General features: G+C 40.3%; 1 pseudogene; it reads right to left on the bottom strand.

Annotated features, from left to right (window-relative positions):
• Nucleotides 1-849: 849 nt before the first annotated feature.
• Nucleotides 850-9,997, bottom strand: LOC140480213 (large ribosomal subunit protein eL24-like; annotated as a pseudogene).
• Nucleotides 9,998-14,069: the final 4,072 nt, after the last annotated feature.

Raw genomic sequence — 14,069 nt, 5'->3', positions numbered from 1 at the left:
ATTTTAAAAGGAGCCAATTTAATCTGGCTTTCCTGAGTTAACGAAAGAGTGAACACATTAGTTCCACACATAAGAAATAACAACGTAACACACATACACTCAGAATAGAAATGAGGTGAGTCAAATAAATAATAAGAGTTGATAAAAAATGTGGATCAGTTTCTAAGTTCTGTGAAGATTAGTCAATGGACATTAAGTCCATAACATTGGGTGATATCCGTAGAATTGATCTTGGTGGATAAGCATTTAAGAGGTTTGGCCTAGCAGACTGACTGAAAGGACTTTGTCCTGTTTCCTGTTGACTGCACTTCACTTGCTTTCTGGCTTCCAGCAAAGAGAGAGCGAGAGAGAGACAGCTTTCTTTTCTTTTAATTTATAGTGCAAGGATAACTCATGGTTTTCTTAGCTATGACCCACAGAGCAGACACCTTGCCCAGTTGCACACACAGATTAGAGTTGAAACTGGCTTTTAACCCCTATTTTTGTGTTTTCTTGAAATGATTAAAACATCTTCACTGCTTTCTCTTCTCCTGTCTTGGTTACGATTCTGAGACCTTACAGGAGATTACAGTTCAGCTTGCAGTGCATTGCTACTTTTAATATCCCTTCTCTTTGATGCTTGCTTGACATTCATCAGCTGTGACTCCTTTCACACTAAAGATATTGCACACAGGCCTTCCAGACACTCACTGAATTACATTGGTCTGAATTTATGTTCTGAGTCATTTGTTTGGTTCTATGTGCTTTTCTAAAAAAAATGTAAGTTATTATTAAAAGTTCAATATGTCCTTATGTGATCCAGGTTTATGATCTGTGGTCACGACAATATATCAATGTATTAATTTTATTTTATTCAGGTTTTGTTTTTGTTATACAGTATTTTCCACCAATATATAGAACCTGAGACTTAATTGGCTGATCAGACTTTTGTTTGGGTGCTGCCTTCAGAGAAGCCTTAGCTGGAATTGCACTGACGTTGTTGCTGTTTTGGCCTTCCAGGCCTCTTTGGCAGCCCTGACTGCTTATTCATATTAACTGTTGCACGTGTCATGTTTCTGATTCTACTTAGCCATAATCTCAGCAAGAGAGGCACCAGTCATAGCTCATTGGAACTTCACTGCACAATGGGAGTGCTTTCTCTGAATCTCTTCAGACTACCCCCTTGTGCCTGTACAATACAGTTTGTCCAGGTGATCTATCGAGTATCTCTATTGAAGAGGAATGTTGACTCACATTTAGAATTCAGAAATTGGAAAACCTTCCCGTTACTCCTGGATTGGCAGTTCCTGTGACCTGGGTATATTTTATATCCATTAAAACTGCATAGATTCATGTTGACTGTTAAGATGGTGTGAGGGAAGAATGTGCCAAGTTATTAAAAATTTTCAACCATTGTTAAGTTCACAGAAAGGCATAGCAACAACTTGCATTGAAAGAGCTTCTTCAATGATGCTCACAGAAGCATGATAGAGACAAACATTGACATCAGGCCAAATAAGGAAATATTAGGGCAGATGAAAACATTTGATTAGAGGTAGGTTTTGAGGAGCATCTAGAAAGAGAATAGAAAGGCAGTAAGTTTTATAGAGGAATTTAGGCAACAATGTGGAACAATTCAAATTGGGAATGTTAAAGAGGTGAGAGTTGGAGGAGTACAGATACTTTGGAGGGTTTGGAACTAAAGGAGATGAGATAGGTAGCTTGGGGAAAAGCTTGAAGAATGAGAATGACAAATTTAAAAGCAAAGTATTGCTGAACTGAGAATAAGCACAGGGTGATGGATGAATGGAACAATGTGAATTAAGATATAGGTTGCAGTTTTGGATGACTTCATGCATCCTGAGGGTGGAATGTAGGACAGTGAGAAATGCTTTAGAATAGTCATGCATAGAGGCAATAAAGCAATGCACAATGATTTCAACAGCAACAAGTTAAGCAGGGATAGAGTCAGATGATCATCTGGAAGACGTAAATGATTTTAATGATGCACAATATGTGATCAGAGCTCATAACATATTAAATATTGTGAACAGTCTGGTTCAGTTACATAGAGTTATCAGAGAGAGGGATGCATTCAGCAGCTAGGAAATTAGGGATTGAAAATAATGTTTCCTCTCTCAATTTTTTATTTATTAAGATATTCTTGCACATTTAGCAGTGAATGTGATGATAATGAAGGTGTCAAGGGTGATTTGGGTGAGTTTAAGCTTGGATGGGAGGACAGTAAAGCTTTACCCTCAGGTGATATATCACAGAGTGTGTAGCTGCAAAGTAGAAGAGATCAAGGACACATCTTTGTGGACAGGATCCATTAGTGAAATAGCAAATGAGGTCATTGCAGGTGATTCGAGAGATGCCACCCCAGTCACCACAATGACAATGGACAGGTTGGTGTGATCAACTATGACAGGTTGAGAAGGAGGTCAGGGATTCAAACGTATTTCTGTTGATGCAAAGCCCTGACAATCAGAAAGGAAATCCTTCCACAGGGTCTTTGGGGCTGCAGGGGTGTTCTTCCCTGCCCATCCAACACCCTCCCTGCACCCCTCCCTACCACCTCCCCCCACCCCCCCCCGCTTCCCTTTTGGGTTATGGAACCTCTGGCTCTGATTATCCCTGAGCTTCCACAGGGAGTCCATATCCACAAAACTAATGGTCTCACCACATGGCTTGGAGACCTCCTTGGTAACCCTGTTCAGTGGCTTCTAGAAGGGCCTTAATTTTGTAAGTCAGAGGCCTAGGTCTGTGAAGAGAGCAATCAACACCAATCGTAGCCCACTGCAGAAGATCTCCCTGGTGGTGCCAGGATATGACTTTTTATCATCTTATATATCCGTCCATTCCCTTCATCTAGGGTCTGTAAAACTGAAGGTATAGTTTCCGTGCAATCGGAGGCATTAAAGTTGGCAGTATATCATGGATCTGGTGTACATGCTTTTCTAACAATGTTGCAATTTTGTATGAAGTAGCTTTTTCAATGTACTGTGCACATTTCCTCCAATTTTAATGAAAACAAGCCTAAGTTCTAAAAGAGCACATTTATGATTACACTAGAAACCGTGAAAATAAATCATCTCAAATGTATCTGCAAAATTCCTACATTTAACTGACAAAGGAGTTATTATCATAAAGTGCTTTAACATCAATGTCCATCAGAATACATCATTCATAATGTCAGCCATTCTGAGAACCTCTTGAAATAAAACTAACTAATTTCAAATTCTGGGCCAATTTGAACTGTAGACACCCATCCACTGAGAACTGAGTAGAGGTTTAATTTATTACAATTGCAACCCTAAGCTTGAAATGAGCGCAATTTCATCTAATCAAGAGGGGCTGCATACAAACAAGTGGTGATGTGACTTAAATCTTGTGCCCAGCTATTGAAGTTTTATTACAAGTATGGATGTAAAAGAATCACACCTTGGAGCTTGAACCAATGGAATTTTCAATTTTTGCTTAGACATCAGGCATCTTAATATGCCTCTGGTCTTGGGTACTGTTGTTCGAGCTTTATTGTGAGACATCAAAGGCTAAATTTCCCTTGGCTTTTTCAATAGGTAGATGTCGGGAGACATCATAATAAAAAGGCAAATCAAATCAATGAAGGTTGGCAAATTTAATTAACTGTGACATTGTGCATTTTGTGGAAACTATTTCATTAACTGATTGGTATCTCCATTAAAAAAAGTCATTACGGATGTGAATTAACTTGTATGCACATCTAGCTTATTTATATCTCCTAAATTATATATCTTTCTTTCATGGTTTTCGCTGTATGAATTAATCCTTTAGATTCATTTCCATTAATTTGTTGATGCTTTGCTTTTCAAAAGTAGTGAAAAGATAAAGTCTGTAAAATCCTCAAACAATGACCACACTTTTTGTAGGAAATTTACTGTTCCTGAGGTTGTCCAGGTCTAGACTTTGAACCTAAACCTAGTCTGGCTGTATAAGATTCTGATTCATTTCAAAGCTGCATTACGTGGGAATGGATGAACTGTAACTATTAATTTAATCATTAAGAATGTAGCTCAATTCCAAACAATCAAAAAATGAAAGAAAAACAATTTTAGAATGTAATTTTGACATTGGTGGAGCACGTCTATTAACTAGTGCAAATTTATCCATCAGTGAAATTCTTTGGTACTGCAGAGATAATGCAGAATCCTTAAATGTCATTGCAGTCAATCAGTTTATGTTCAGAACCACATTCAGTATTGCCTTCCAAACAAAGTCTTAATCTTAAAGACTTTTGTGTTGCCTGTGGTATTTAGCTGTGGCAGATCTCTGAATTATTTCAAGACATTTTGTTTATATGCAATTGTGAGAGATATAATGAAATTTTTGTTGGACAATTATACAGCAGTCTACATGCCTGGCAACAAAAGTTAGTAGTACGTATTGATGAATGACACATATATGACTAACAAACAGGCAGAAGTGAGGACTGCAGATGCTGAAAACCAGAGTTTAGATCAGAGTGGTGCTGGAAAAGCACAGCAGGTCAGGCAGGATCCGAGGAGCAGGAAAATTGATATTTCGGGCAAAAGCCCTTTATCAGGAAGGGCTTTTGTCTGAAACGTCGATTTTCCTGCTCCTCTGAGGTTACCTGACCTGCTGCGCATTTCCAGCACCACTCTGATCTAAACTATGACTAACAAACATACATGCACTAATTTTAGAAGCAGACAAGTTGATAATTGTTTTATCGGCCCTGTTTCTCTTTTTTGTAGTTTACCCTTCAGTTGGGAAGTGGAGAGGTAGAGATGCGGGAAGTTCAGAGTTTGATGTTGACTGTTGTTCAAAGCAGTTAGTACCTGAGAGGGTTAACCAACATCACATGATAAGTTCTTGCCATCAGGACGTAAAGGACTGATCTTGGGAGGACCTTTCCAATTTCTTACCAAATCAGTGTGAGAATGTTTCAGTAACAGTAATGTATACTTTCTCATAGGTTGAGCCTGATGCCTTACAAGAGACCATCATAGGTATGTCAGATGTAATCTAACAAGCTATTAAGTATTATGTAATGAACATTTATCATATCAAGCCTATCTTCTGCTGAAGACTTCATGTGGGCATTCTTCCCCATTTGGCTTCAGTAACTTGGATTAATACCAATAGGAAGAATTGGAGGCAATTAATCTACCTAAGACATTTTAGATAGTCCTGGTGAATATGACCACAACAGAAACCACTGATAGTCTGAAAACAGATACATATAGCAGGATTTTATAACCAGCTTTGTGACCCTGATTTTGGGCCTAATTATCTACTTCTGATCTCACTATCCTTTTATGGATGGTAGAGAGATCAGTCAGAATGCTAGAGTCTCTGCAGGCTAGGCAGGAAAGGTAGGTGCTGCAGATAACAGATCAGTGAATGTGAAAACTCCTCGAAATAGATGAATCTATTAAACATTAAATTAATAGATTGCTGGTACCAAGCAGAAAGCATTCTCGGATTAGAGGGACAACTTCTCCAGAGGCATGCTTGGGCTGACTGTCATGTTGGAAACCCTTTGTTTGAAGGAGGGAGCCTCAGTGTCTAACAGCTCCCTGGACTGCCATTACTCTGTCAGACTTGATATGTGACATGGGGCTGTACTGCTGTGGGCGAAAACCCTGTGAACCCAAGCACATGCCTCTCACTGGTGCCTTAATTATTGAAATTGGTTGCCTGCCTCCATTCAGAGAGGGTAATGCACAACCTGACCCGATTAGCTAACATCCCAAAGCTACAGGAATGTCGAGAGCAGTGTTCAAGTGTGGATTTGCAATAATTTTCTAGATCTCACTGCAGCGCCCTCCCACCTTTCCCAAGCCCACCACAGTGAGGCCCAAAATGCTGCTGTAATAGTCCAATGTTTGACAGGAAATGTGCTCTCGGGTGGCTGGATGACACAAACGTGCAGCTGGAGTATCACCACTCTCCCCACCTCTGCAACCATTAGCTATTGACCTTGTGCTATCGGCCTTGGTTCTGAACAATTAAAATGTACCAAATGCATTCTAAGAAAATATGTGTATCGTTATTAACTTCTAAAATAACTGTTTCAGTAACTCAAATGAACAAAACTGCCTATTTTATATCACACAATATAATGAGTTATTCTTAACCTTGGGTGGAACATCATTGTAGTTTTAATAAGGTGCCTTTGTTCTCCAGCTCAATGATTACCTGTTGACCCTAATTTACTGGAGCCAGGTTTACTTAAATAAAACATTTGGTGGGCTTCTGTGCAAAATCTTTGCCATAAATTTCAGGGTTTTATTCGCACAAACAAATCATCAGCAAGGTTTCCCTGTAGTTGAGAGGAGGATTGACAGTTGCAGGTGAGGCCAGGCTTACTGACTGGGGAAGGAAGGGACAGGGTGTTAAGAAGTACTTCAGACAGTGACCTCCTGTATGATCCACATCTTGTGATTATGAGAGACTAACCATTTGTTTCAACAAGTACAACCTGAGAATCAACAACGCAACTGCTACATGGCTGCTGAGACTCTGAGGCAAGGTGTCCAACTGGACCACTCTCTGCAGATTGTGGGAGGGCTGGCTTTCAGTGAAAGGCCATGTAGGTTCCCAACCAATACTGCTGAGTGTCTGTTGAGTTAACCCAGTGATCCATTGGAGAACAGATCCTTGGGCAGCTACATGACTAGACAAGTCTCTCTCGAACGGAGTTTCCCTTGCAGTGCAATGCCATTCCAAGGAAGCAGTAGAATTTGTGACCTTGGTCAACAGAGACTGCATCAGGTTGTGTTTCACAAATCACTGGATGGGACTGGCCAGTCTCTCCATGTTGGAGAGGATCGGTTTCAGGTTGCCTCACACTATGAGATGTTTTATTTTCATCTTATTTCTCTCAGAGCATCACAGAGATGTTCAAAATCCAAACTGTTTATTTCAATGAGATGCCGTTGTTCTCTAGCTCAATGGCTGTCTGCTCACCCTTATTTACTGGATCTAAGTTTATTTAAAAGAATATTAGTATGTTCCAGAATTATATGATGACTCAGATGTCACTTTGAAATTGGTGGGTACGATGTTGTGGGTATCACAGAAACATGGCTGTAAGGGGACCAGGGCTAGAAACTGAATATCTAAGGATATGCATTCTATCAAAAGGACATGCAGATAGGCAGAAGGTTGCCTTGTTAGGAAGAAATGAAATTAAGTATGTGATATTGTAAACTGCAGAACTTTAATAGCTGTTCAGGGATTAAATAATTACCAATAACTCTTTCTGGAACAGACTGTTTCTTGAGGTGAAAGGGACAAGAAGAAACTGTTATAAAGGAACTAAAAGCAATATGCTAGTCATAGATTAGAATCATTGACTCATAGAATCCCCACAGTGTAGAAAGAGGCCATTTGGTCCATGAGACTGTACTGACTCTCCAAAAACCTTCCCTCCCAGACCCAGCTCCCCAACCCCCCACCCCCCGTATTCCCACATCTACCATGGCCAATCCACCTAAACTGCCCCTCAGAAGAAGGAGTAAAAACACCATAGAAAAGCTGTTTCCTGGAGAGAAGAGTGTTAACACTGAATGTAACAAGAAACGGTGATGCCATGCACCTGCATGGTAAGCAGGTAAGAAGGTAAGCTACAGACTATGGGCGGCACGGTGGCTCAGTGGTGTGCACTGCTGCCTCACAGCGCCAGGAACTCAGGTTCAATTCCATCCTCGGGTGACTGTCTGTGTGGAGTTTGCACATTCTCCCCATGTCTGGATGGGTTTCCTCTGGGTGCTCAGGTTTCCTCCCACAATCCAAAGATATGCAGGTTAGGTGAATTGGCCATGCTAAATTGCCCATAGTGTTCAGGCTTGCCTAGGTTAGGTGCATTAATCAGGGGTAAATATAAGGGAATGGGTCTGGGTGGGTTACTCTTTGGAAGGTTGGTGTGGACTTATTGGGCCGAAGGGCCTGTTTCCACACTGTAGGGATTCCATAAGCTAATCTAATTTTATAAACTTGATGACTTCAGAACTGTAATCAGTGCTGTGGATGAATGGAACTAAAGGATCATCAATAATGTCACATCTAAACTTCAGAAGATATAAAATCTTATGCAAATTAAGTTTTAAGATTCTACAGTAATAGAACTGCACAGAACCATGCATAATTATCGAACTCTGGACACATCTAGAGAGAGATGCTGTTGGTTGGATTGTAGCTAAATTCCACCTTAATTTGGTTATAGCTAAGTTGAGTAGTGAGGCTTAACTTGCTTACTTGAGGGCTCTTATTTTGACTGCTTCATGTAACATAGTTTAAGAAATTGTTTCAGTATTGGATTGTCTGTGAGGTTTCTTAATAAGTAACCAAATTAAAGGTAGCCTGTGGTAATTTACAGACAACAAATCAATAGCAAGAAGTAATACAGAGTTGGAAGGCGTAGAAGCTGTGTGGGTGGATTTGGGGAAACATGAAATACCCTGATGGGAGTAATGTACAGGCTTTCTAGCAGTAGTCAAGATGAGGGGCAGAAAATAAATCAGGAGATAGAAAAAGCACGTAAGAGAGGCACTATTAGAATAATCACTGGGGGTTCAGTATGCAGGTGGACTGGGAAAATTAGGTTGGTATGGCATCCCAAGCAAAGGAATTCATGGAATGTCTACGAGATGGTTTTTGGAGCCGCTTGTAGTAGAACACACTAGGGAACAGGTCATTCTGGATTTGGTGATGTGTAAAGATGTAGATTTGATTAGGGAGCTTAAGATGAAGGAGCCCCTAATTCACCCTGCAGCTTGAGAGGAAGAACCTGGAATCCGATGTAATGATATTACAATTGAATAAGGATAACTGCAAAAACTGGAGGGAGGAGCTGGCCAGAGTTGAATGGAAGGGGAGCCCAGCAAGGGAGATGTAAAGGCAATAATGGCAGGTGTTTCTGGAGATAGCAGAACTTCATTCCAAGAAAGGAGAAATATAAAAACAGGCGAGCGAGGCAACCATGTCTGACAATGGAAGTCAGGGACAGCATAAAATCACAAGAAAAAACATACAATGTGGTGAAGTTTAGTAGGGAACCAGAACATGGGAAACATTTAAAAGCCAGCGGATAACCGAGAGCAATAAGGGAGAGAAGATGAAATATGAAGGTAAGCTAGCTGGTAATATAAAAGAAGATTGCAAAAGATTTTCCTGGATATATAAAAGGTAAGAGAGAAGCAGGAACGGAGATTGGATCACTGGAAATGAGGCTAGCAAAGTATTTATGGGGGCAAAGAAAAGGTGGAGGAACTGAATAGGCATTGTGCATCGTCTTCATGGTGGAAGACACCAGTAGCATACCAGAACTTCAGGAGAGTCAGGGGGCAAAGATGAAGAGAAGGTGTTGGGGAAGGTGAAAGGGCTGAAGGTGGATAAATCACCTGGACTAGATGGAGTACACCCCTGAGATGGTTGAGGAGATTGCGGTGATCTTTCAGGAATCACCATGGTCAGGGAGGGTCCTAGACCACTAGAAAATAGCTAATGTGACACCCTGTTTAAGAGATAATGTGTAAATCTTTGGAACTCCTTACCAGAGAGAGCTGTGGGAGCAGAGTCCTTTCCATGGAAAGGACAAGTAAGTGGGCATGAAGAATGATGGATCTGCCATGGTCCTATTGATTAGTGGAGGAGGCTCAAGGAACCAAATGGCCGACTCCTGTTCCTATTTCTTATGGTTTTATGGAAAGAAATTCACAAAAAATGTCCAACACAATTGTACAGATCCAGAAGATAGAATGGATTGACTTCTCATAGTTCCTTTGATTCCCTATTGATGAAATAAAATTGCTGATGATTTCAGAATGATAGTCTTCAGATCAGGTTTCAAATTCAGGTGGGAAACAGTTACAAATTCCAATATTGATATTTTATTAGGTTTTCAAACTACCTCACGAAGAGAGAGGGCTTTTAGTTATCTTTGTTTTAAGATTCTTCTCTTACCGAATAGAGTAGAGAGTGATGCTTTTTCAGCAAGCTTCTTCACCATGTCTCAGAAATGTTATAGCAATCTCAGTCAAGGGCTGCTGCTAAGCAATAAAGAACATAAATCCTATGGTCTCCGAGAAATTGCATGATAAATCCTCTTCAGTCCAGAAATATTTGGTGCCATTTTTCTGTTTCTCATAGTCCATAGAAGTATATTTATTCAAATTCCTAACAGGATGTTTGTTGTTCATGAGTATCTTGTGCATTCCAAAATGAGCATCTTCCTTTTACTGTAGCCTCTAAGATATACATGTTTCTGCTGTCTGAACTAGTTGCCTACAACAGTGGTAACAATTACTATTGTGACTTCTCCCTCACACCTTCTCCTCCTGTTCCTCCTCAGTTAAAGTGGACCTTGCTGCTGGGAGCATGGGCAATGATAATATTGGAAGAGTCACATTAGATGGATTATGTGTCAAGATCATATTGAGCTCAAAATTGAGTACAGGGGATTAAGGATGAGGAATAGTTGTACATCTATAACAAAATTGGAGTACTCACAGACTTCCAGATGACATGTCTCCTGCTTTGTTGCAGTTAGGACATCTCCTACACCACTCCTGATTAGTACTGGCACTGCATCCTCAGGGTAGTGTTGTCATGGAGTCCTGATTCTCTTCCCTTTGTCAGCTAACTGTAGGCATCCATTGTGTGCTATCTTGTTCTGTAAAAGAAAGAATGCTAATTGTAAACAAAAGTATTGACAAGTATGTCTGATACCACACATGGTTGGAGATCTAGGAGTTTTTGCCTGTAGCTGGAGTAATTATAGTCAATTGTGTGAGGTGCCTGAATATTAGTATCTAGTTTGCTAATAGATGTTGTGTGTTAAGGTTTTGATACACATGGTGGTGTAGCTATTGAGAAATAACTTTGGATATCTTACTTTACACTCTCATGTCAAATCATTAAATCTGGTGTGCCACTGGAGTTATGTAGAGTCATAGAGTCATAGAGATGTACAGCATGGAAACAGACACTTCAGTCCAACCCATCCATGCCGACCAGATATCCTAACCCAATCTAGTCCCACCTGCCAGCACCTGGCCCATATCCCTCCAAACCCTTCCTATTCATATACCCATCCAAATGCCTTTTAAATGTTGCAATTGTACCAGCCTCCACCACATCCTATGGCAGCTCATTTAATACTCATACCACCCTCTGTGTGAAAAATTTGCCCCTTAGGTCTCTTTTATATATTTCCCATCTCACCCTAAACCTATGCCCTCTAGTTCTGGACTCCCTAACCCCAAGGAAAAAACTTTTTCTATTTACCCTATCCATGCCCCTCATAATTTTATAAACCTCTATAAGATCACCGCTCAGCCTCCGACGGTCCAGGGAAAACAGCTCCAGCCTGTTCAGCCTCTCCCTGTAGCTCAAATCCTCCAACCCTGGCAGCATCCTTGTAAATCTTTTCTGAACCCTTTCAGGTTTCACAACATCTTTCCGATAGGAAGGAGACCAGAATTGCATGCAATATTCCAACAGTGGCCTAACCAATGAAGCAGGACTGCAGGCTTTCACTCCTCAGTGATATCCTCTCCCCTCCCTCTCCCTCACCCACTGTGGATGCAGGACATCCTTCCTCTGCTGTAACTCCCTCCACCAGTGCTAATCCTGAGAATCTGTCGGTCCTCTTTGATTTGAACCGTTGCCCATTATTGAGTGCATGGAAACGACATACACCATTCCACAACAACATTCCTAATCAGTGTGAGTGCTAAATGTACAGGCCCTCATTTTAGTATCTCCAGGCACAATTAAAGCATCATTATCAGTAAATAACTCCAGATCTTTAAGTAGGTGTTGTTTATTAGCACAGCACTCACTTAGTGCACATTTCGCATTCCGTAAAGAGGTGTTAAGAATCCAGACACTGACCTTTGTTGTTAATTACTTATCATTTCCAATATCTTTCTGGTAATAATAAAACTGAATTTTACTTTCATACTGCTGCAGATAATTTTTCCTAATCTTTATCCGAGCAAGTCAGTACAGCAGAATACCATTGAGTCTACAGGGACTTTGGTTAGCTTAAATTTGCAATACATTTTGGGCTGTTATGCAGTCACTTACCCTTATGAGGCCATGTTTCACTACATTTTATAGTCATAGAGATGTACAGCAGGGAAACAGACCCTTCGGTCCAACCCGTCCATGCCAACCAGATATCCCAACCCAATCTATTTCCATCTGCCAGCACCTGGCCGATAGCCCTCCAAACCCTTCCTATTCATATACCCATCCAAATGCCTTTTAAATGTTGCAATTGTACCAGCCTCCACCACTTCCTCTGGCAGCTCATTCCATACATGTGCCACCCTCTGAGTGAAAAAGTTGCCCCTTAGATCTCTTTTATATCTTTCCCCTCTCACCCTAAACCTATGCCCTCTATTTCTGGACTCCCTGATCTGAGGGAAAGACTTTGTCTATTTATCCTATCCAAGCCCCTCATGAGTTTATAAAGCTCTATAAAGTCATCCCTCAGCCTCCGAATCTCCAAGGAAAACAGCCCCAAACTATTCAACCTCTCCCTATAGCTCAAATCCTCCAATCCTGACAACATTCTTGTAAATCTTTTCTGAATCCTTTCAAGTTTCACAACATCTTTCCGATAGGAAGGAGACCAGAATTGCATGCAATATTTCTGAGCAATTCTTTAGAATGCTGGCTGTAGTTGATTTTGCAGAGTTAATTTTCAACCTGAAGTCAATGGAAAAATAAATGGTGTGATTTCTACATCAAATTTTGATAATCAATTCCAGTTTTACATCAAAGTTGGCAAGATAAAGGTTTCCCTAGCTCTTTTTCACATTGCATTCCTTGAATCTGGTTCCATGTATATAGGAGTGTTCAAGCCAATAGTAAAAACGTTGTATGAGGTTGGGTCTCTGAATATGTAACCAAAAGGCAAGTCGTATTTCTGCTACCACTATGTTAGGATCACAAAATCAACTCACATGTCCAGCCTACAATAAGCCATTGTGGGTCAATTAAAATGATGTTAAACATTGCTACATTGTACGTTCATTAAAATAATGTCAAACATTGCAATGTTGCAACATTTAAGGGGTGCAAAATGAGAAACATATGATTATATAAATAATCAATATATAAATAATATTCAACTGTGTTGAAACATATCCAAATAACAATGGGGCTTGGAACATACTTTTTAGTTCTATTTCTTCACAGAGGGATCTTTTCAAATCAGCTATCATCTCCAAGCTTTTCTTTCCAAACTTTGAAGTGTCTTAATCCTTCTGTACACATGCTAATACTTTCATATTCATATCTTTATTCCTTTGGGGCATGAGTTGGAAAGATTAACAGGTTGATTATCAACATAACATGCACATTCTTTCCATGACCAATAAATCCAGGAGTGGGACTTGATCACAGAGTTTCTGACTCAAAGGCAGGGACACTACCTACCGAGGCACAAGTCATCACACTTATGCTTTGAGGCTCCCTCATAATATCATTGCCCATGGTGTTATGGCTGTCTGATCTTTCAACGAATTCATGGTGATTCAGAACTTGAAACTGAACTGAAAGTAGGATTACTGCAATCAGAAGAACAACAAAAGAAGGCTTTCATCTTTGTTGTTTGGGCAGTATTCAATTGTAAACCCACAGCTGAATATCTTTGGGTGAGTCATCATTTCTTTGTTGCTTTTGAATCTGATAAAACAAGCTTGCAGCTTTACAATTTCAGCTCCTGGCCTAAATGATGCCAAATAACTTTTATCAATCTTATCAGCCTTTCTAAATTGGGTACTCCAAGTATAAAAGGAGATTGCCGCACGGCTCAGCCAGCATTACTGACTTTATTTCCTTTGTGCAACTGATCTATGCAACCAGCATAAAGATTGAGGATGAATTTTGTCTAATATGCTTATTAAAAAACATTTGAGGAGAGGTGCAGATATATCCAGCACAGCACTTGTTTGTGATGCAGATGTCTCAAAACTCATCAGGATTGAACAGTTCTACAAAGAAACAAAGAACATTTACAGCCCAGGAACAGGCCTTTCGGCCCTTCAAGCCTGAGCCGATCCAAATCT

Source organism: Chiloscyllium punctatum, chromosome 8 (genome assembly GCF_047496795.1).
Source record: "Chiloscyllium punctatum isolate Juve2018m chromosome 8, sChiPun1.3, whole genome shotgun sequence".
Classification (NCBI taxonomy): Eukaryota; Metazoa; Chordata; class Chondrichthyes; order Orectolobiformes; family Hemiscylliidae; genus Chiloscyllium; species Chiloscyllium punctatum.
Note: the sequence above shows the minus strand (reverse complement) of the source record. Positions and strands in the feature narration are given on the sequence as shown.